This window comes from Corvus brachyrhynchos, unplaced genomic scaffold (assembly GCF_000691975.1).
Source record: "Corvus brachyrhynchos isolate BGI_N302 unplaced genomic scaffold, ASM69197v1 scaffold544, whole genome shotgun sequence".
NCBI lineage: Eukaryota > Metazoa > Chordata > Aves > Passeriformes > Corvidae > Corvus > Corvus brachyrhynchos.
This window is the reverse complement of record NW_008238325.1, coordinates 3,446,720-3,470,303: the sequence shown is the minus strand read 5'-3', so window position 1 is coordinate 3,470,303 and position 23,584 is coordinate 3,446,720. Positions and strand designations below refer to the sequence as shown.

Genomic DNA, 23,584 nt, shown 5'->3' with positions numbered 1-23,584 from the left:
GGGAAAATGTGCATTTCCAGCTTTCAGAAGGTTGTGGCTTTCACTTTTTTTAAATCAGCTTTTCTAGCTCTGAAATAATGAAAACTACCACTGCGTCTGGAATAGTACTTCTAAAAAGATGCATTGTTCTTCTGAGCCTTTACAAAGGCATTTCAGTGCCTTTCACATGCTACAGATACAAAAAAAAAGTTGGAGCATGGCAGTTTTGGGGTTGTGGGGGAGCAGGACATTGGGGGGCAGGGAGTAGCTCTCTTTTAAATTAGTGAAATGTGGTGCTAAGTCAGGTTCCCTCTGAAGCAGGATACCTTGGCTATCCTGATGGCTCTTAACCTTTTTTCTTCTTTGAATTGGCTGCTGATATCAATCCATTGTCTGCTCCAGCACTACCTGTAGAAATTTAGCCTACATTCCCCAAAACGAGCCTGTTTCTTCTTGATTTGTATGGGAAAGAAGAAATCTGGATCTCTGTTTGCCAAAGGATCTGTTATGCCCACTCAACTTTCTCCTTCTAGACTAAACAAATCACATTCTCCCTATTTCTCACAGAACTGAAGGACAGCTGAGGCTGGGACCTACAGGGATCATTTAGTCCAGCTCTTCTCTTCAAAGCATTCTCCCAGCTCTCTCAGCCTCTCCCTGTATGTCAGGTGTTTCTACACCCTCATCATCCTCATGCCTCTTCATTACACTCTCCAGCATGTCCAAGTCTCTCTGGTATTTAGTGATGTTTAGTATTGCCAAATCTTGAGATCACACCTGTCCCAGCTGCTGTCCTGTTCCCCAGCAGAGCACTGTACACAAATCCTGTTCCTTCCCAGTTTCTGCAGGGTGTTCTTCTTTTAGTGAAATGCTCTGTAAGTCACTTCAATCTCTGCATTAACTCTTATGTAAGCCTTTCCCTGGCTGGCAATGGTAAAATGAGATGCCATAAAGTGCAGCTGAAGAATGAAAAATAGGATTTCTTCTGTCCCTGGTACCATCAGTTTGGTCACTTCAATCTCCCTTCATGAATATGGACTTTAAAAAGTAGAATTACAGATTCCAGGGGTAGAAGATTAAAAGATTTAGTAAATCCTAGGAAAAAAAAATCCTTCTTCTGGCTGTGATGAAGAGGTTAGAATTCATGTGTAGATAGAGAACTAACAGGAAAAGTTACTGTGGAATTGCAGGAACCACAGCATGAGCTTGTCATGGAGGCTGCTCTGAATGGGAGAGGTAGCAAAACTAAAACTGGGTTTGTGTGTGGTGGCTAGAATTGGGTCCTATGAACCAGAAGTCTCACTATGAACCACTGTCTCAGCCTCTCCCTTGCTCACTGATCTTCACAAGGAGTTCCCTGAAATTAAGTCTTCGGGTGGAGAGTGTCTGGCAGTGGGGAGAACTGCCTTGCACCCAGTGACGAGGACAGCAGTGCAGAGAATTCCTGTGCTGTAGGTTCATGCTGTAGCTGACTTTGCTGGCTGCTTCAAGACAGGCCGGTTCCAAGCCCCACACTGAATCCCTGACCTGTGCCAGGAGCAGGATCCCGTCAGACATGGCAGTCCAGTGGCACACATGATTTTGTGTACATTAAGTTTTGTGTAATCTGTGCAGCTTTGGGGCTTTATAAACAGTTTTTTTGGCAACGAAGAGAGACTGCAGTGATGGAACCAATGGGCCTTTGTGAGGCACACAAAACCCTCTGGAGAAGCAGGAGGGGACTTCAGTCTGGGTGAGGTACAGAGTTTATTCAAATTGAGTTAATCATGTAACTGATTTGCCAGAGAGGTTGTCCAATAACAGGGTGTTTGGTGACTGATCAAGGGGTGAGATGAGAAGATCTGTGGCTGTTCAGGGGCAGAAGGGAGAGCGAGTCACTGATGCGTGGTCTCCTGGGATTAATGTGGTAAATGGAGAGCAATCACAAGTGATTACTGGCATTCAAAAGCAGCTAATCTGGTCACTTGGAAAGTGCCAGTTTGCATCCTTGCCTTCAGAAAGGGTTTATTCTCCTATCTGTAAAATGGTAATGACAGTCCCTGCTCAGCAGCCTTGCTGTGCCATGTGTTAGCAGTCATGGCTACTGTCACTGTTTGAAGTGACTTGTCACTGTTACTTTCCTTCGAATTGCAGTATTTCTGCTCAGCAAAGGTACAGCTAACCTAGAAGGAAAGGAGTGAAAACAGCAAGTGTGAGATTATGTGGTGCACAGGAAGAGGAGGCAGCTCATTCCAATAAAGCATGTGGTGGCATGTTGAGGTGGAGCTGTGAATCCAGGCTGCAGGATGCAATCTAGGATCTGCCTGGGCTTTGAAACTGGATGTGGTAATTGGATGGCAGTTTTGTTCTCTGCTGCTGTGGCTAGCAGTATTTTGGAAAACAGCTTTGACACAGACATACATAACTGATGACAGTGGTTTTGTGAATGTAGATATGAAAAAACCAATCCCTGCCCCAGAACACAGCAAGTGGTGACTGGTTTGTCCTCCGTGGAAACTCCCATTTATTGCAGCGGCAGCCAGGGCCTTCTTACAGAGCAGTCTTACAGACCCATAGAATTGTTTAGGTTGGAAAAGACCTTTAGGATTAAATAGGCACTTTCCAGGTGTGATCTGCGGTGTGTTGTGATCCTGAAGTGAGGACATGGGGGTAAGATGTCCAAGTTGGACCCTTCTGTTACAGAGGAATGAAATCCTGCTGCGATGCAGCAGCAGAGCTAATGGCTTCCTGAAGTCACCTAGAGCTGGATCTTGGCTTTGGGCAGCAGCCAAAGCAATCTTGTGCAACTGGACAGAAACTGAGAGAAATGGGACTGTAGGTGACTGTTGTTAGATTGGGATGGAGAGGGATTGGCTGTTGTAGCAGCCCCCTCTGCTCTGTCAGCAGAGCGAAGGAACCCTCAGCTGCACTTACGCACTGAATACTGCATGGACCAAGAACCTGTTGGGTTCCAGCATCCATGGGGTGCTTCCTTCCAGAGACTGTTGCATGCCTATGGCAGAGATGATTGCAGGCGATACAGGGTGCGCCAGATCAGTGACTTGCTGTCTGGCATGGCTGAGATAGTTTCAGTGAAACTCCTGGTGACTAGGCAGCCCAGCTGACACCCCGCTGTGCCTTGGGCTGGCTGGAGGGCCCGTGGTCAGGGATTGTCGGCACCACAGTGCTCTCTGAGCCGCTGCCCAGGGTGAGCTCACAGCAGTTATGAGTGGGGATTTCTCTTGCCACTGGTGGGCTGTATCCTGTGCTGTTACCAGGCAGAGCTGCAGTAAAACATCACTGGTGCACATCACACATACTGCGACAGGGGCTGTCCTTAACTGTGGGAGTGTTCTTCTGTACACCAGCTCCAGACCAAATAGGGCTTGGCCTCCTCCTCCCCTCATGCAGGGACGTTGGGAGGATGAATCTCATCTGGTATAGCAGCATCCAGACACCTCACAGGTGTTCAGTTACAGTAATATCTGCCTCTTCCAATGCCCAGAGGGATAAAATAACTAAGGGGGTGGGGATGCTGCTCATTTTTTTAACACTTTATTTCTCTTTTATTACGTGGGTTAGAGCCTTTGTTCCAAACACAGTCCAAGCTGCCTTTGAAATCAGCAATGTGACTGCATCCTCATGCACTTCATTATTTCCTTTCTTTTTCATATAGTCTCATTCTGTTTCTCCTTTCCCTAAAGCAAGCAGCCTCCATGGTGTTTGCAGCACTGCGGTTTGACACAGAGAGGCTGGGAAGCTGATCCATGCAGTGATTAAGTCACTCTCACAAGGTCATGCGGTCACTCGCTGGTGCCGCCAAGAATAGCACTCCGAGTCTCTTGGCTCTCGCAAGCCCACCCTCAACACTCCAGCCTCCTTTCCTTGATGAGCATGATGTGATTCATAATGCAGCAGCTCTGCTGTGAGGCTGGCTACCTCTGCGATCCTGCTGCAGCTAGAGAGGAAAGCAGTCAGGCTCAGGCAGCAAGAGAGATTGCATATGCCTGTAGCAGAAAGTCTAAACCCCAGAAATGGTATTTAGCAGCTTATCTTATCTACAGATAAGCTCATAAAATGTACTGACTGGTTAAAAATAGGTTTTAAAGTTCTTGGCAAACATCTCGACCTTTTTATTCTTTGTTTTTTGCTGCAGTACAAAAATACTGTTTCAATTATTCTTATTGGCTTTTCTTGGTCTTTTTGGATAAGGACCAAATTATTGATTGGTGTTTTTAGCTTTTAATTGTGCCTCAAGTGCTAAACTTATTCCTACTATTTGTTTGCAATATGTTTAGGCTATGTTTAGGCAAATGCAAATGTAAGTGGTTATTCAGTGCCTTTGGCACTCTGAACAGAATGTACTGAACTCCTGGGGCTTGGTACAAAGCCTCAGCCTCCAGCACTAACAAAGCCTGTGCAGGCAGCAGCTGAAATTGGAGAACTACCTAGGCTTGACAGAGGGGTTCAGAAGATCTGGGAAGACCATGAATCATGTGCCTAGCTTTTGTCTTATGGACTGGATAAATGGAATAAGGGCTTTTTGCCTATGTCCTGTTAGCTGAGGGTACTCTTGAGGTCTGGGCATGCTCAGCCTGTAGTGCTGGGGCCTGTGGAGCCTTTGCAATGTAAAGTTTACCAGCAAGGTTCCTCTGGATGTATTGACAGTCAGTGTGTTCCTGAAGCATAATGGAGGCTTTCCTTGGACAAACGCCACAGTGCTGGAAGTGAAGCAAGCCAGCACGGTGCCGCTGCCTGCTGCGTGTTCATTGGCAGCAGCTCGGGATTTTTACAGTTGTTTGCCTGTTACCCAATCTATTTCAAGCTGTGATGGAATAAGGATGGCATTCGATCACAGTACTGCACACAACTGTTTGGCTTTTATAACCCATGTTTTAAATGGGAGGTTTTTCTGTGTGTGCTTTTGTCTTCAAATAACTTCAGACTCATAGGTTTAGGCTTGGTGCTCTCTGCTGGCCTTTTCTGTGGCCTGATGAGAGAACTCACAACTCTCGCTCCAGAGGGTGCTGGGTTACTGAGGTGACAATCCCTTTAAAGGAAGAGGGTAGTGATGACTGTGGGGCACATAGAACAGAGCCTTCATCCTCGGTCTAGGTCTCATGACAGGAATTAAAGATGTCTTTGTAACTCTGTCTTTTTATTGGGCTTTATTTATCCTCTCTACAGGTGTCTGTGTCTCCTGATCTTGGGTTTGTTGAGCAGGTTGCATACTATGTAAAGGCTTTAATATCTGGTGCTACAGGATAAATCTCTCCCATCATGGCAATGATCAGCCGCTAATGCTGGGTCTAACACTGTTTTTCTGTGTTCATGTGCCTCTTAACAGTGGAATGAGCGGCCTCCATCTACCACATAACATACACCTAAAACTGGTGCTCTGTTTTACCCCCAAGTCTGAGACTTCTGCAAGCAGCATGTCATGCAAACTTGGCCCCACACTTTTCAGTGGATTAGGTACATTTTTGGTTACAGTGAAGTTTAGTCTCATGTCACTTGTTTCAGTGCTGTGGGGAGTGAGGCAGCAGGTTTGCTGCTTCCTGCAAGTGAGTGCAGCCAGGAGATGGATGTTTGCCATCTGGGAGGAAAACCAGGACTGGCATAGCAGGTAGTCAGTTAGTCATGAGAAAAGGTAAAAAAAAACACTTAGTGGAGAGAGGGATGAAGTAGAGAGAGGCAGAGAGGCAGGGTTCAGTCATAGATGTCTTTTGTCTCCTTACATCATAACCTGAGAAACTCTGGAAAGCAAATCACCAAAGCTGCTGCTTTAGGCTGTCTTTGAGTGAAAAGGAAAACCATGGGACATCCCTGCTTTATTCTGAGTGTTTTTCACAGCCTACGTAGATAATTGATATCCATAAAACAAACATGCATTGGTTGTCATCTGAAGTTAGATTTTTGCCCATATATTCTCTTGCTTTCCTGTTTTGATAGCCAAGTTTTTATAAAATATCTGCCTTTTCGTTTTATATTTCCAAGCTGCACTTACAAATACCAGATTTGGGTCAACTGTGTACCTCATCCATACACACACATATCTGATACCTATGACACCCTGGGACTGGAGCCCTCTCTCAGCCTTGAAAGCCAGAGCCCAGGGGCTGCTGAGCCATTGTGCAGGCTTATGCTGCATGCGTGAGAGACAGTCACCTTCTGCATGAAGTGAAATTACAGCTGATGAAACCCCACCTGTGCATAATGTAGGTTAGAAGGAAATCTGGAGTAGCTGGTATGTTAGAGTGAGCTACAGTTTGTGCTGTTGGGCCCACAGGGATGGCTCGTTACTGCAACAGCTATTTCCCCAGGAAACCTTCACTTGAAGTAGAGAGGCAAATTGTAGCAATTTGGCCCGATACGAGTACATGATGCCCCAAAATCTAACTGTACAGTCACTAAAGAGAAGGCTGTTTGAGTCAGCTTTCAGTGAGAAGCATACAAAGAATTTGATCCTTAAAAAATCTAGCTAATTCATTGTCTAATTTTAGAGTTCAGCTCCTCTACTACAGATTTTGTCTGAGGGACAGCTCAGAACCATTGAAGCCAAGGCTAACATCCTATCTTATCCTGGTTTTACTAAATCGGAGTTAGGGCCAATAAGACCCAATGGGTCTTATTCTTACATGTACTTCATTGATGTGTCCTTTCTGTTGATTTCAGGGTTATGAACCTTTCTGCAGCAATATCTGAAGCAGCCAGATTCCAGCTTAGATCAAAGTCTTTAAGATTCACTTGTGATTTCCAGTAAGGCTTCTTTGTGGTATTTCTGATTAACATTATGAAGTCATAAGGTTTTATTGTGTCTGAAATGCCATAGGAATTTTCTGCTGACCTTTCAAAACTTGTTATAGTTCAGTGCCCTTTGTTTGTGATTTCCAAAACAACCTGTGTCCTGTAAAAGCAATTCTTCACAAAGCTTTGAATGTGTTTTCCAGCTCTTCCTGGGGGTGTCCCTGATCCAAGCTCTGCTTTGGTGTGAATGCATGAGAAGCTGAAAGAGAGACTGATTACTTTCTGCAGCTCACCTCCATTTTTCCTCTTGTGTTAGGGGCCATAAAGCAGAAAAATAATTGAAAAATGGGAGCTGAAGACAGTGCTGTGTATGTGCTTGTGAGAGCTGGTTGCCCTTTTTCTTCCTTGCCTCTTTACTCGGTTGTTGATGTATTTGGATCAAAAATGGAGGATTTTTGTCTGGCTGAGGCAGGCTGGCTGACAGCTGGTAGCCTGGACGGGCTACTTGTCCTGTGGTCCTTGCAGCAGCTGGCTCTGGGTGACCAGCGTCCTTTACTTAGAGGGCTGATACATCCGTGGGCTGTGACACAGTAAACTGAGCAGCTGAATGCTTTGGGGCCTGCAAAAAACAACAGAGGGTTGAGTTTTGTTGCATTTTGAGCTTGTTCTGTGGAAGGGAAAAGTAACACTCTGGCATTCTTTATTCACGTCACCCCAACATGGAGTATGGCGAGTTGCAAAGCATGATAGGTGTAGACAATGTTTGTGCTGATAACAGGGGTTGAAATGTTTCCTGTCATGGAAAAGATGAACAAGCCAGTTCCACATCACCTTTCTTTTCTGAGACTTGTGACTACTGTCAATGTTCCTGCTATTTCAATTCATGAGCTGCTGCCCTGTGTGGTATTAACACCATTGCTATGGTCCAGTGTCACCTTCCCAGAAATGGACGAAGGGAATAAGAGGGCATGAGCCTCCCAGTGCTTCTTCCTCCTGTCTCCTGCCCTTCACAATTTACTGTGTTATGAACTGCTTGAGATAAAGCAGGGGCAGGAGAGCACAGAGACAATGGTGGCAGCAGAAGAGAGCATAAAGGGACCAAAGAAAGAGGAAATGCACGAGCCACGGGTAGAGAAGGCCAGGATGCCATCCTTGGTGCTAAAAATCTTTATTTTGGCCATCGTTAGCACCCTATGCTGAGGAAAGAGCAGGCCTCCAGAAGTGTTCCCTGTTATGCCTGGCCACAGTAATCCATACCTTGAGCATGGAAAAAGCCATCCCTTCCTCCTGACAGGTGGAGGAACTTGGCCAGTCCTGAAGAAATCCATCCCAGATGTGTCCCCTGTAGTCAGTGCTGCAGGATTCAAACTCGTGCTCTGGCAAGCTCAAAGGAACATTATCAGAAGACCAACAACAAGCTCACCTGATGCAGCTCTGGGCTTTTGGAAGCTCATGTTCCCAATCAGACGTGATGTAAAAGCCTCATTCTACAGGCAGATGATGCAGTACCAATAAGTGAAGTCTCTGTAGGCATGAAATTGTCATCTAAATTCTACTTCTGGAGGCCTTGCACACATGGAACACAGCAGCTATATTTGCTGGGAAGACTAATAGGTGCAGGACCATCCCTCTGACCGGGAAGCACTGAAACATTAAATAGAAGAACCTGCAGGTTCTTTCTGCAGTTTTATTTTCTTGCTACAATTGCAGGCAAAGAGGACTAGATTTTTCTGGAGCATACACCTACAGTGGAGAGCCCTGTGTCCATTTGTCTTTGCTATGAGCAATCAGTATCAGGGTTGACTGAACAGCAGCTTGTGTGGATGCACCAGGTGTTTTATGCATGAACTTGGAGAACCAGATACTGATTGATCCTAAGACTTTTTTTTTCAGAGATGTTCTGAAAGGGGCAGTTGGACAGAAATCCACCTTGGTGAATCTGAGACACTTGGGTCTCTTTTATTGTCAAAAAGGGAAGGTAGCCTAATTAACCATGCTGTAGTTGTTGCCAACACCAATGGTACATCTCTTAAGCCAACAAATACCCCTTGCAGTGGGTGTCAGTGGGTACAGAACTAGACTGCCAAGAAACTTCTTGGAATTTCCTTTCCTTTTGCTTCCTTGGGAGCAGGATCTTCTCCCAGCCACCCTTAGCCAGCATGAACTGCTCCTCTATAGACTGATACATCCTTAACGAGCATGGTTGTGCTCTGTCTGCACTTGGTTTGCCCTGTGCTATCCAGCTTGCTCAGTAGTGATACAACTTGGTACCTTGAAAGTCTTTTCAAGTACATGGGGCAGGTACTTCAGGAAGAGAAGAGTGATTCAGTGCTAAAGCTGCCCATTCTTTATACTTGAGCTTGTTCCTGTGTGTGTTTGGGCACTCATGCATATCTCCTCTCCAGCATTTTATGTCCCTCTTCTCTTTAGTGCTTTATCTCCCTTCTGCTCTTTAGTGCTCGTTATCTCTTGTCAGCTCTCTGTGCTACAGAAAGGACGACACTGAGGGGAGTGCTGTGAATCAGCCTCATCTGGCATCTCCAGGAGAGCTGTGCATGTGGTGATGGATGTTTCATGTGAGTGTCCTTCTCCTCCTACAGCTGTATCATACATCTAAGCTCTTGCTGCTGGCTCCTGTAGCACATTCCATGCTTTGGTTTTCCAATCCCTGCCTGGGTTCTCTTTTGCAGGCAGCTGCTGGTGAGTAGCCTGTCTGCTGTCTGGCTGCAGCCACTGTCCCAGTTTAGTTTCCTCTGTCATTCATTAATAGGTGAACACCTTGTGCAAGCTCCATACCCACCTGTCTGGAAATCATTCTCTGTCTCTGGTTGTGAGTGATACCTGCATGTTTGGTTCATCTTCCACTTCCTGGCTCCGAGTCTCCTCCCATTCCTAAGCAGTGTGTCTCTGCTGCACACAAGAAAATTGTGCTGGGGTCAGGCTGGAGTGAGCCAGGAACAGTCATCCCCCAGCGGCTTTACACTCCTCACAGATACCTGAAGGAACCAGTGAAAGTGGCTGGTGTCCAGAATATGCAAATGCAGGTATGTGACAGATGAACCAGTTGCCCATTTTTTGTGACTTGAATAAAGCAGGTGTATGCAGACAGGCAGGGTTCTACTGAGGCACCCTCCTTTGTGCATGTGGCTGCTCCAGTTTGTCCCCAGTGCCACATTACTGCTTGTGGGCCTCTGCCCTTGGCCTGTGGTGAGAGAAGATGAGCAGCTGGCAGGAAGGTAGCAAGAATGTGCTACTTAAACACAGGTTGCTAATGGCTGTGTTCCCAGTCTCCAGATGTGTGGCTGCTCTGTGATGCCTGGACCTCCCTCTGTGCTGTGGTAGACAATTCCATTATTAGCTTAGTGGCAGCTTTCCATATGCCAACACTCATGACTGCAGGACTGTTTAATTTTCACTACTTTGAAGTATTTAATTTGTCACCTGTTAGCTTCTGCTTTGTAAAGATCAAATGCCAAAGTCCTTACCTAGACTTTTACTCAGTTAGGGCTGGGGCATGGATCCTGTCTGAACAGACCATTATATCTGGTCAGGATCAGGGGCAGGATCAGAGGCAGCATAAGGTCTTGAATTCAGAAAGTCAGTCACTTCTAGGCTAACCAGCAGAAAACCCCCATCTTCAGGGATGGGTATCTAATCTCACTTCTGCTGTTAATTTCTGTTTGGAGAAATGAAAAATCAGTACTGCTAAAAACACTGCCCACTCACATTTCGAAGCTGGACTGTGCAGATGAGGTGTGCAGTTGTGAGTGCCTGACTGCAGGTTCTGGCACCTCACTAGTGTGGAGAGCTGCTGCTGTGAGCAAATCATCCTGCAATTCACTGCTGGGGGCCTCTCTTTAATTATTGAGTGCCAGAATAGATGTATATTGAGTTACTTTACTGGCAAATATCATCTCCAGCATCTCATATAACTCTGCGATGATCTCAGTTTTCTTACGAGCATAACATGGTCTTCTTCAAAGAATCTAAAACAAGACAAAATGTGGTTTTATATATTTCTTGTCTAGCAGTACATGTTTCCAGGGAACAACAGGTTGTACACTGGCTTTGAGGGTAGCCTTCCCCGGCAGCATGGATTGCTCTTATTCACAGTCAAGCCTGCACTTGGATGTGCAGCAGAATGAAGCAGGATGTGCATGGTGCATTTTTAAACCATCCAACCAAAACAAAAAACCAACCCCTCAAAAATTTGGCAAAAAGAGAGAGCAGTATAAGCCAGCACAGCTTTATGGGAGGAAAGTCCTGCTTGTCAAACCTGATTTCCTTTTATGACAGAGTAACACACCTAGCTGATCAAAGGGAGCCAGTTGATGTAATCTTTTGAGATTTCAGTAAAGCTTTTGGTACTGTCTCTCATAATATCATTCTGGACAAAGTGTCCATCTCACAGCTGGATAAACATGTCATGTGATGGGTGAGCAACTGGCTCACGGGTCAGGTGCAAAGGGTGACAGTGGCTGGCTGACATGAGACTGGCACTGGTCCTTTAGTGGGGTTCTGCAGGGCTCCCCCCTTGGCCCTGTGCTCTTCAACATCTTCATAAATTACTTGGATGCAGGACTTGAAGGGATACTGAGCAAGTTCACAGATGATGCAAAACTGAGAGGATCTGTTGACTCCCTTGAAGGCAGGAAGACCCTGCAGAGACACCTCAACAAATCAGAGGACTGGGCAATCACCAACTGCATAAATTTCAATAAGGGAAAGTGACAGATTCTGCACCTGGGATGGGGCAACCCTGGATCTACAGACTGACTGGGGAATGAGATGCTGGAAAGCAGCACCTGGAAAGGGACCTGGAGGTCCTGGTTGACAGAAAGTTGAGTATGAGTCAGCAGAGCCTGGCAGTCAGGAGGGCCAACTGTGTCTGGGGGGGCATCAGGCCCAGCATCGTCAGCTGGGCAAGGGAGGGGATTGTACCGCTCTGCTCTGTGCTGGGGTGCCCTCACCTGGCCACCACACCAATATAAGAAAGGCATTAAGCTATTAGAAAGTGTCAAAAGGAGGGCAACAAAGATGGTGAAGGGCCTTGAGGGGAAGCCATAAAAGGAACAGCTGAGGGTTCAGCCTGGAGAAGAGGAGACTGAAGGCAGACCTCATCACAGTCTACAGCTTTCTCTTGAGAAGAAGAGGGGCAGACAGTGATCTCTCCTCTATGGTGACCAGTGACAGGACTGGAAGGAATGGCCTGAAGTTGTCAGAGAAGGTTTAGGTTACATATTAGAAGAAAGTTCTTCATCCAGAGTGTGGTCGGGCACTGGAACAGGCTTCCCAGAGAAGTGGTCATAGCATCAAGCCTGACAGAGTTCAAGGACCATTTGAACAATACCTTCAGGAACATGGTGTGACTCTGCAAGACCAGGAGTTGGACTCCATGATCCTTGTGGGTCTCTTCCAACTCAGTATATTCTGTGATTCTGTGGATTTTGCTCTCACTGCTCTGAAATACTCCATTTGTCAGCTGTTGCTGTAGAAGACCTGGCTGACATGTCTTGAGGGAACTGCAGTAGTAGTTCTGGCCAAGTGGTGCATGACTCCAGAGGCTGCCTGCATCCATGCAGGCTGTACCAGTGTCACTTGCAGGAGCACTTGGAGATGGGGAGGGAGAGAAAATCAACATCCACATTTATATAATTTTTCTCAGCTTGCAGAGATGCACATGGCTGCCAGTGTTCCCTCATCCCTTTCTGTCCTGCTGTCACACACAGGCTGCAGGCATTAGAGCTGCAAGCAGTGGTGGAGAAAGTGGCCATGGATCCCTTGACCTTTAGTTCCTGTAAAATCCTCTGGATAATGTAGTCTCCAGTGCTCACGACCGTGATACAACTATTATATATGTTCTTTCTAAATATGGCAAGCAAAACTTGTCATTCCATATTTTGCAAAAGAAATAAAACTGGTGAATTCCTTGTAATCCTGATGACAGTTTACAAAAGAAAGAAACATTACCCAATGCCTAAATGGAAGAAAAGGCAATACTGTGGTTAGTCGAATACTTTTGTTATTCTCAAGTTTCAGGAAATTTCATGAGTCAGGCAGGAGCTGTGAGCCCGAGGTCCCTCCTGTGTAACCCCTCAGGTTTGTCCCCTGCAGCAGTGCTGGCAGGTCCTACAGCTGGGATCTCTGGTATTGCTGTATCCCCGGGCTGGCGAGAGCAGGGAAGCAGGGCTCCATCTACCGCTGTGTGGGGAGAAGGCAAAAATAATCAGGATGGCATTTCTCCACATGAGAAAGCTACTGGATACGGTGAAGTACGTGCGCTTTTCTTTTTTTTTTCTTCTTTTCTCTCTTTTCTCTTTTTTCTTGTTTTTTCCTTTCCCCTGTGGCTTCCAGAACCCTTCACTTCCAATCCAGTTCGCTGATTGGGACATTGTGCAGGTCTGTAGCTGGGGACAGTCCCCACTTGTACATCATGTCATGTGAGTCTGGAGAAAACAGCAGGGAAACAAAGTGACTTGTACACACACACAGAGAACTGGAAGCAGAATCAGAAAGGAACCCTGATTTCCAGTCTGTTTCTCTGACAGGATGGGGTTCATGCTCCAAAACATATTGAATACAGAGAGCTCTTGGAGGGCTGCAAGAGCAGGGACAGGGTTAGGATCGTGCACAGCTCTGCAGCGTTTTGTTTGATTTGCCACTGCTCTGTTTCTGAACTTCTGGTACTTGTATAGCCAGAGATGTGTTCCTTCTATACGTACATACACACAGGCATTTCTATGAGAACTGAGCTCTGCATGGGCCGTAGGTCCTCTTCTGCCAAGCTTGGGGATGCAGCGAGGAGTGTGAGCCCTGAACCCAGGGCTGTGTGCAAGCTCTGCAAGCAAATTCGGTCCTCAATACTTTCAGCTAAAATCCTACTCTCTGCCTTGCAGATTGTACCTTAATAGCGGACTAGGTTGTCCATGGAAGTTGTGGCTGCCCATCCCTGGAAGTGTTCAAGTCCAGGCTGGGCAACCCAGTCTAATGAAAGGTGACCCTGCTGATGGTGGGGTTGGTGGACAAGATGGTTTTTAGAGGTCTCTTCCAACACAAACCAGTCTGTGGTTCTATATTGAAAATGGAATATTTTCCCCTGCCCTTTATCTTTGCAATCACCTGAATTAACCCTGCTGTGCTGGGTGAGATACTTCTTTTATATACCTGGTACTGCCCAATTTGAATAACTCCTGAAGGATAATGTGTACAGTGTCATTCTAGAAAAAACAGATTTTAGGATTTAGAATCCTTGAAGAGATGCTAATTTTTCTTTGCAAGTGATTTGCCGGTAGTGAGAACCCATTGTTATTCAGTGCTTGCAGGGAACATGAGAAGTGTCTGGATTCTTAGGCTTCCACAAAAAACGTAACTGGTAGTTCTTCACTGATGGCAGGAAGAGTCTGAGCTTACACTGGGAGAGATTGTCTCAAGTTATGTGAACAGATGTTTCAGATTTGAGTTCAGCCTGGCAGAAAAGGGAGAACAATCTAGTCCGCAGCATTTCCCATCTTTTGCCTGGGGAAAAAAAATCAGAAGTGAGTTTCTTTTTTTCTTTTTAACTGTGTTTTTCTTTACCATGAAACTGAAATGTAAGGTCCTGGAAAGGAGGAGAGATTCACTTTTATCCAACCCAGTACTTAAAGCTTTTCACCTGTTTGCTCAGCTGCCTTTTACTTGTCAGCATTTTCATGTCTGGAACTGCAATTATCTCTGAAAAACATCACAGACAGTTAAACCCCCCCACCCCCCCCCCTCAGAAGACATGGTCTGCTTTCCACATTATGGTGTATTACACAGCCAGGCTACCCTTTGTGTAGTAGCTCATGTGCTGCAGCAAGAGGAACATAAAAATACTTCTCCTGACACAGCTGTCAACAATTAAACTGTGTGAGGCTTTACTCACAGAGGTCAGGGAGAAGCCCAGGGAAATCTGAAACAGCTTTTGAGAGAAAGCACTGAAAATACATGCCAGAAACCAAGGAATAGATTGCAGATGACAAATACACATGTCCACAGACTATCAGGGAAGAATTTAGTTTGACAATGGCTGTGGAGCCATGGAGCTGTGCTGGATCAGGCTGAATGTGGCAGTGAACGGAAATAATTAAGCCAGATAAGCATGCCCAATACTGACTTTTATGGGAGAATTCACCCATGTATTCGATGGGCAGATCCCACAGGCTGCTGGAAGGTGGAGGCCCCCTCCACTCCTGCTGATACTGCTGTGCAGCTTTTATACCATGCCTGTTGTCTGTAAACCCTGAGGACCTGTTTTAAGGCAGAAGATGGTGTTGTCACCCCCAGTCTGGGACAGGGCAGAAAAATGGTCTGTTGGGGTTAGAGAGCAGCAGGTGGTAACAGTGGAATGACATGTTGTAATGTGCCAGTCCTTGGCATATCCTTGTAGGCCTGGAGAAGATCAGGTCTGTCATGAGCAGTGGATAAAGAGATAAAAAGTGAGGGGAGCACTTGTACACATCACCCTGGGAGCCATGCAGGGGGGCCATGCTGCCAGGTACTGTGGGCACAGGCTGCCCCACCTCATCTCTTGGGCAGAATGAACTCCCGTGTTTGGGGTGACCCCAGTGGTTCAGCTGCTGGCTAGAAGTGGCCTCAACAGCATCTCAGAGACCATGAAATCTTTGGGACTGGAGGAAGCAGAGCTGAACACCTGTATGTGCTCCTTGGAGCTACCACAGCCAGTGCAGCAGCGCTGTCTCCACACTCAGGACAGCCTGGCCTCGGGTGGGAGCTCTCATGGCAGCACAGGAGCACAGAAGGAGTTGGTTGATTATAGTCCCTTGTTTATGTGGTAGCAGAGTCAGGCTGTAGGCACAGTGCAGTCCCTGGAAGCTTGCTGCTGCTGCAGCAGTGTTTGTAGCTTAGGCCCTCAGCTTCCCAGGGCTTTCAATGCTGTGTGATGTGGGGAGTAGCTCGCCCTTTCCTTGGTCACCCCTTTTTCTCACAAAGTGTCTGCTGAATTCTGCCAAATTAAATTTATTCAACTCTCTCACACTGCAGCCCGTGGTGATGCATCCCATTAACAACAGCAGGTTTGAGTAAGGCTGGAAGTTCCCCAGGTCCCAAGAGAAGACTGGAATTGTCCCGGTTGCTATGCCTGGGGAGAGCATGAGGGTGGTGGGAGATGGGGATCTGTGGGGCGCAGTGAGCGGTCTGAAGTTGGATCTAAAATAGCTGAACTGTGACATATTCTCTTGACAGAAGTGGTGAAAGGCCACAGACGCTTCCTTTCTGTGACTCAGAAACTTGCAAATCTTCTTTGATTCACACCTTATAAGTAAAATTAGCCTGTGCCTCACTGCTGCCAAACTCTTTCAAAGCAAAGATACTTGTACAAAGGAATTCAGCAACAGAAATGCAATTCTCTTGTGGATCAGATTACTGCTATTTCTGACTGGAAGCAGCACCAGAAATACTTGCAGGGATTTCCACTTTGCCTTTGAAAAGATGTGCATATTGTTGGTAGAAAAATAGCTATTTGGGAGGATAATTCACATATGTTAGGGGACAGGGAAGAGAATGAGCCCCATGAGGCTGCTGCAGTGATGAGTACAAGAGTTCAGCTTTGCACTGAAATGTTCAGTCACTTTGAAACAGGGACCTTCAGCTGTTGTTATCTGGAATGTTGTGATGTGAGCTGCAATTACTGCTGCTCAGGAGGACATTTCCAGCCCCAGGTTTGAGCTTTCACCCAGCACATGGGTCTTTATGCTGCTTATGCCTTGGTATCCCAGAGAGCTGTCAGACATATTCCTGCATGTGGGGACTCTTCAGGTGAGACTTAACGAAGGGAAGGATTTTGTTGATTCTTAAGGCAGCAATTGTTTGTGACACTGATGAGCTTGATGTTACCTTGAAATATGAACTTACCACCAGCTGGGAGAATCAGTCAAGAAAAAATCTGGCACTTAAACTCCATGCTGTTCATGGTCTATATTTTGCAACCAGCTGTAAGTGAAGCCTCAGTTCCCGTGATGATGCTCTTGGGGATGGAGCCCGATGGCTTCTGCAGAGTTGGGCATGGAGGCTGATGAACCCACGCAGCCCACAGAGGGGGGGTTCCAGGCCCCTGCACGCATCTGCCAGCTGGCAGCGACAGCAAAACATCATGGTCCCCTCCAAATGCCAGCACGGAGCAAACGTCTCCAGCAGGGTTAGCTGCCTGGGACAGCCAAGGAGAGCCGTGAGCTGTGGACTTCTAATGCAGAAACTTGTTTGCTCGTAATCTATGGGGGTGAGTTTTAGAATAAAGCCAAGAGTGCTCTGATTGTAGCCTGAAATACTGAAATAAGTGGTGGAAGGAATGGATGTCTGTAGTATAATGCAGAGGTATATAATATCTGTAGTATAATATATATAATACACATGCAGACATTTTTCTTCTGGGCACACCAAGAGTTTTAAACCAAATGAGTACAAAAGTGATTTACTTAAGAAAAAGTTAGGCATGTTGCATTGGAAATAGAACTGGTTCTATTACTTTACCCCAAAATAATATATTTGTTATCTTTGGGTGTCAAGTGAAGCCTTGCTAAACAATGACATGTTTTTGTGGCCATCTTGGCCAGGTTTATTCTTTCTGCTTGATGGACGGTGCACAGAGAAGTGTATCTTCAAGGAGTGCATTTTTTTGCCCTTTGGAAATGTGTGTGAAAGGGACAGCAGCATATGGACTTGGCATGCCCCAGGCATGGCTGTGGGAGCCTGGGAACATTTTGTGCCTGCAGCAAGTGTAGGAAGAAGGGAGGAGGAGAGTGGAGCAAGCGACTGCAATGAGCTGTGTGGTGATGGCAATGAGTTACATGTCTGTGAGCAGGAGCAGCAGGAGGGGCCCAGCCATGGCCTAGTCTTCATCACAGCTGAGGTGAGGAACAGGCCTCATATCATGCCCCTTCCTTGCCTCATGGGTCACAGCAGAATTGGGAAATTCTCATGAAGAGCCACAGGCAACATCTGGACCAGAGAATGCAGATAAAATTGCCAGCCAGAGCAAAATCAAGCCAGATGCTGAAGGAAGGGACAGAAGAGGGACAAAGCTCAGCTCTGTCAGCAGTCAGAGACTTCAGTTGTGAGTAGAGGCAGAAGCATGCCATGGCTTTTCCAAATGTACCACCATAAGATGCTTTTATGGATCAGAAACTCCAAATGTTGTACAGAACAATGAACTAAAAATGAAACCGTAGATATCTTGCACAAATTGCAGGTGAGCACAGGGCAGGTGAGCACACCACAGGCAGATGGGCACACGCCACACATGCACAGAAAGCCTGAAAGAGGCTGCACGTGGCCATATCCTGCACAGCAAGTCTGCAGCACATTGTCTGAGGGAGATGCAGAGCAATTGCTGCTTGCAGCTGTAATAGCAGTGCATTTGATCTCTCACTCTGGATCTTGGAGAACAACCCCCTCAACTTGTAAATAACATGTACAGTTAAATACGGTGTGTTTTGCTCTGCCCCAAATGTGCGATGCAGCCCAGGGAGGTCAAGTGAAAGGTTCAGTAGGTGTTGTTGCCCACCTTAACAGAAGATGTTCTGATTCACTTACAAGACGTGCTGACAGAGGCTGGGCCTGTGTCCCACTCCAACACTCTGAGCTGGTGTTGACACCCTGAGCAGGAGATGCTTTTATTCCCTCACTTCTTAATGTTGGTATCACCCTCTTTTGCTTGGAGCAGCAGCAGCACCAGTCTGGCATCACTGCCAGACTTACCTGCACCAAGGACCAGGGGACACCATGCCATTGCCCCTCACGGTTTCTGTTGGACCGTGTCTTGTATGTGTTCATGCACTGGTGATGGTTAGTGATGGTTCCCATGACCTGGCATTGAATATCACATCCCTTTTTTGTGAAATGATGCTGATTTGCAGATGCACAATCTCTTCCCAGACCTATGCCTGCCCCAGTAACTGCTGGGAACAGCACAAGCCCTGGCAGAGGTGCTAGAACTCCCCTGTGTGCAAAGCGTGCCAGACTACCACAGCATTTGCTTATGGAGCAGGGAGAAGCATGAATGGGAGCAGATTTTAGGGTTATTTTAGTCAAGAAAATTCAGGGATGTTAATTGCTGAGCTGTCATCAATTTCAGTGACTGCAGAACCCAATTAGCCTCTAATTTTAGTTTCATGCTAATGCTATTGTCAGCTCTTTCTGTACAGCAGGTGAGGCAGTTTTAGACGTGGCTCCACAGCTGCTTTGTGCGGGTGGCTGGTTCCTAGAACCTCACACCCAACAGGGAAATTGGGGCAATATTTAGAAATGCTTTGAAAGGCCCTGGGGTTTTTATGCAATTTTTTTATTGCTGTTCCACTGCTGCCACACACACATGGCTCACACAGGCATCAGCCTTCATCAGGCACAATTTTCCCTTGGCTGACACCCCACCTGGCAAAAGATGAGGCTTAACACAGTCCTGCTGGGGCTCACTCACTCACAGATCTGAAGGGGGGAGGCTGCTAATTGCAGGATGCCAAAGACATGCACCACCCTGTACCCGTGAGCAGCAAGGAAGGACTGGAGTGTTCTTCAAGCAGTGGCCACCTGTGGCTCTCTGGGACACTCTAGGAAGGATAGTCAGCTCTGTCCCACTGCTGCTGGCATGGTCTGAGTGCAGCCAGGTGCTCTCCTGGACATGTGTGCTGTGCTCTGTGCACCCCTGCTCTGGGTTGCAGCGTGGCTGCAGCAGCACCGAGGTCAGCCTGCCCAGGATTCCTCAGCACTGTCAAGGGTGGGAATTCCAAATGTGACTGCACTTGTGGCATTCTTCTGCTTGCAGGTATTTCTGCACAGCTCTGATCTCCCCATGTTATCTCTCGTGGATCTTAAACTGGTGTAAAAGTGGTGCCTGATAGAGTATCCTGGGCTGTCTGGAAACACCTGGGCACAGTTGGGTTTGGAGCACAGCTGGGAGGTTGGCTCTTTCTGGAAAATACCAAACACATAGATGGGAACAATGGGAGATGAGTGCCAACATCCGTACCAGGAGCCCAGCACTTTTATCCATTCGAGCCATGGGATGGAAAGAATGTCCATAGGATGTAGAAATTTATTTAAACATGTATTTAATATTAATGAGTGGACTCACAGCACAGGCTTTCTGACTTGGAAGCCAGTTACTGACATAGAGGAGCTGAGCTTTATTTTCAGAGAATTGTTGTTCTCCAGTGGATTTGTAGGTGCAACACAGTGACATGTTAACTGTTTGGGCTTCCCTGTTGTGCTCTCAGCCATTCCAGAGGATATACAAAGGCTGGAGGATGACTGAAACACCGTAACGAGTTTTCCACAAAAAAACTCAGTGAAGCTTCAGAAATCTCCACTGGCTCATGCTGGTTCTGAGACATGTCCAAGCTGATGGTCACGTAAGAGTCCTTATGGCTCCTTTTGAAGGTCTGAAGGCTTTGTCTTCCAGCGGAAGAGCTTTTCTGGGCATTATTTGTGCTGGACTGACCTTGAAATAAAACTGTTGCTAAGAACTGACAACAGAGTAGGTATGACAGCTCTGTCAAGGAATGGATAATCTCCCATCTTTAAATACACTTTCTATTTATGTTGGCAGTGTACGGACTTCTCAGGATTTTACCTACTATCCCAGACTAATACTTCATAAGTGCCACCAAGGAAACTTCTCAACTTCTCTGCATATCTCTTTCTATTTCAAAACTTCCTAACTGAATAATGGGAGTTGGCGGATACATCGCTGCCTGTTGAAGCTCACAGCTGAAGAATGTTCAAAAGGAAATGAAAATATGTGGAAAGTATTTTTTTACTATCAAACAGACCTGGAAATCGTATCAACTGAGGGGATATACCAATTGCTCCTGCAGCTTAATTTTTCATGGTGAGTTTATTTTTCATGTTTATCAGAATATTTCAGTTCATACCTCAGACACCTCAATCTCTGCAAGCCCTGGAGGGGCCAACAGCTCTGTGTGCCCCCGGATCAGCTGGCTGATATCTCCCTTGTGATAGGAGAAACATGATCTTCCCACTGGCTTGGACCTGCAGGTGGGGGCAGGAGCACTATGAAACTGCAACTTAACCCAACACATAACCCAGCATTTCAGAATAAGTAAGCAAAATATACAATGAAATAAGTTGCCTGCATTTTCTCAGAAAAAAAGATGAGCATTTTTGGGAAAGAATTATGGTTTTCCACACACTTTTGTAGAAGCTGCTGTGGATTCCAGGTCGGTTGCTACCCATGGGATTGGCTGCTGGGGCTGGGCTACAGAGGGATGGTGGAGACTGACTTGGTTTTACCGTCTGACTCCAGAACTGGCTTCTGGCATTCTGACTGACACTACCAGTGCAATCACCAGGGCCTGGCTGGAGTTAATTGAATTAAATGGGACACTTGCCAGGGACATCAGTTATCTCCTGCAGTCATTAGCACAAGAGCAGTGTAAGGATTAGCTCTTGTTTGCTGTCTCAGGTGTTAGTGGTGATACCAGCCAACATGTTAAGGTCTTGTCAGCAGCAGCGTGTTCTAGAAGAGACAGTAGCCTCTTCAGCTGGTAATACTCATACCATTTTTTTTAAATGCAAGTATTCCTTGTTGGAGTCATTTTATTTTAGTCCTCACTTTGAATAGTTCAATGAGTTTCATTTCTTCTCTTTTCAGGGAGTCAGCAAACATATAAAACAGATACACTCACCCTTCTAACTGACAACACTTCCCAAAGATTCACTCTCCAGCCCTTGGAGCCTGCTTCACCAGCCCCGGGAGCATGGCCATGGTGTGGGGTGAGTGATGCAGAGGAGTCACTGTTTCTGGGTGTTGCTGGTATCACATGAACTCTGCAGTAGGGGAGGAAGGACCTGGGCTTTTGATTTATGAAGGATATTGCTCTGATAAATAAAGAAAAGATGAAACTACTGCAGGAAAGGGTGGGGATTCTGGATGAGAACTTCTGGTCCTGAAGGTCTGTACAATTACTGAAGAAGCAATGGGCACGTGCCCATATCTCACCTGCAGTGGTGCCCACATCCCATGTGCCCACGTCCCAGCTGAAGCAGTGCCTGTGTCCCACCCATGGCAGTGCCTGCTTCCCATGTGCCCATGTCCCCTCTGCAGCAGTGCCCACATTCCACACGCCTGTGTCCCACCCAGGGTGGTGCATGCTCTCAGTGGCTCGCCTGGAAGTGAAGTGCTGCTGCTTTCTGGGGCTGGGGAGCACTAATAAACAAGCAAAACTGATGATGAAGTGCTTCAAGACCTGCTGAGCTCAGACATCTCCCCCGTCCACAGTGTATGGGGGGTGGGATTGCAGCCTCTGTACAGGGGGTTTGGGAAGTGCCTCGGCAGCAGAGCAGCCACCCCTGCAGCCAGACAGTCTCCAGTCCCACTGGATGTTGGCACATGAAGCCTCTGGGTGAGTCTTGCCCTGTACATGGCTGATGGGGAGGTTCTGCCAGAGCCACAGGAGCTGTGGCTGAACCATGCTGGGCTGGGCCCTCAGTGGGTGGGAACAGCCAGCACAGCAAACCTCGACCTTGGCTTATTCATGGATTCATCCTCCCATAACAGGAGGATGTTACAGGCAGGATCTGTGGTGACACTGCCAGTCCATGCTCCACACAGCCCCTCTGCACACTCTGGCTGCTGGGAAAGGTCCCTTGCTTTGGGGAGTCATTTTAAGCTCTCTTTGAGGAGTCTTAAAAATTGCTGAACTTTCTAACTAAGTTCTTGTGATTGCATATTTATTGTTGAAATCAGCATGAAATGTAAAACAAAGCCTAAAATCAGGGATGCTTTTGATTTTAGTGTAAATGCTGACAGCATTTTTAATATATACAGTATTTTAGTAGTGAATGCTTAAAATTATTCTGGTGTTTGTGTCCTCAGCTATTTTTCTCTCTACTGTGGTTAGCCCTAGAGTCTGCGTTGGAATGAGTAACATGCAGAGATCTGAGACTTACGACAAGCTCAGCCTAGACTGCTTCAATACATGTTAGTGTAGGGATTTTCTGGCAGAGCCATGGGGTCAGAGCTGCATTATGGCCCTGTTACACGTCAGAAGAACGGCTGATGCGTTCCTTTGTGCTCGCAAGACTGTAACAGCGTCAACTTTCACCTGGTTGAAGTCTGCCAAGATCACCAGTTTGAGTCCATTCTGCCATTGGAAAATTGTTCATTTTCATGGATAAGTCAGAATTAATGTTGTGTGGCGGTGAGCGTGCGGTTCAGTGCAGGTCAGTGAGGCGCTGATGGGCAGTCTGGGGCTACTGGCCATGACCTTGGCACAGACTGCCAGGGCCAGTGCTGGTGCCAAGGCACAGCTGTTAATATCTCCTGTACTCTGCAGTAGTATCAAGAAATATAAGTATACAGGACTTGGGCAAATCCAAAAATCCACAAAATGCCTTTTGCTTTCTTTAACAGAGTCACATCAATGTTTCTTTCATGTAAAATGTCCATGGGCCTTTGCTGTTTCCAAAGTGAAGTGCATTCCAAGCAGTAACTGCAATAACTAGTAAATAGAATTGAAAGTGCTACTGACAGAAAAAATGCAGTAATCATGTAAGAGCAGAGCTGGTATAAAAAGTAGCCTTCATTAGTGTCAAAATGAGGCACATGTGAAACATTATCCTCAAGGGTACCACTTAAGTAGTTCTTTGCTTACAGAAAGGTATCATGGAAGGTTTGGATCAGAGTAGTGGTCAGCCTGAGCTATTTTTTAAGAGATAACTATCTTTTTGGAATTTCATGGGTAGGCTTGTCAGAGATGAGAAATACAGGTACAGAGTAACAAGAGACTTCAAAAGGTGCTCTTTGTCCCGGGCCCTTCTGTGGAGGACACAGTGTCCTGAGGGAATGCTGATACACAGCTGTCCGTACTAAGGGAAAAGCAGGAAT

General features: G+C 46.5%; 1 long non-coding RNA gene across 5 annotated transcripts in view; it reads left to right on the top strand.

Moving 5' to 3' along the window:
• The window catches only part of LOC108446783, a 47,598-nt gene that overhangs the window by 11,652 nt on the left and 12,362 nt on the right, over nucleotides 1-23,584 (top strand). For 3 of the 5 annotated variants that reach the window (XR_001862084.1, XR_001862086.1, XR_001862082.1), the window contains 2 exons: nucleotides 19,953-20,566; nucleotides 21,350-21,471. This is a non-coding gene — a long non-coding RNA (uncharacterized LOC108446783). The remainder of the gene's footprint in view (nucleotides 1-19,952; nucleotides 20,567-21,349; nucleotides 21,472-23,584) is intronic. The other 2 variants (XR_001862085.1, XR_001862083.1) reach the window with 1 other exon arrangement.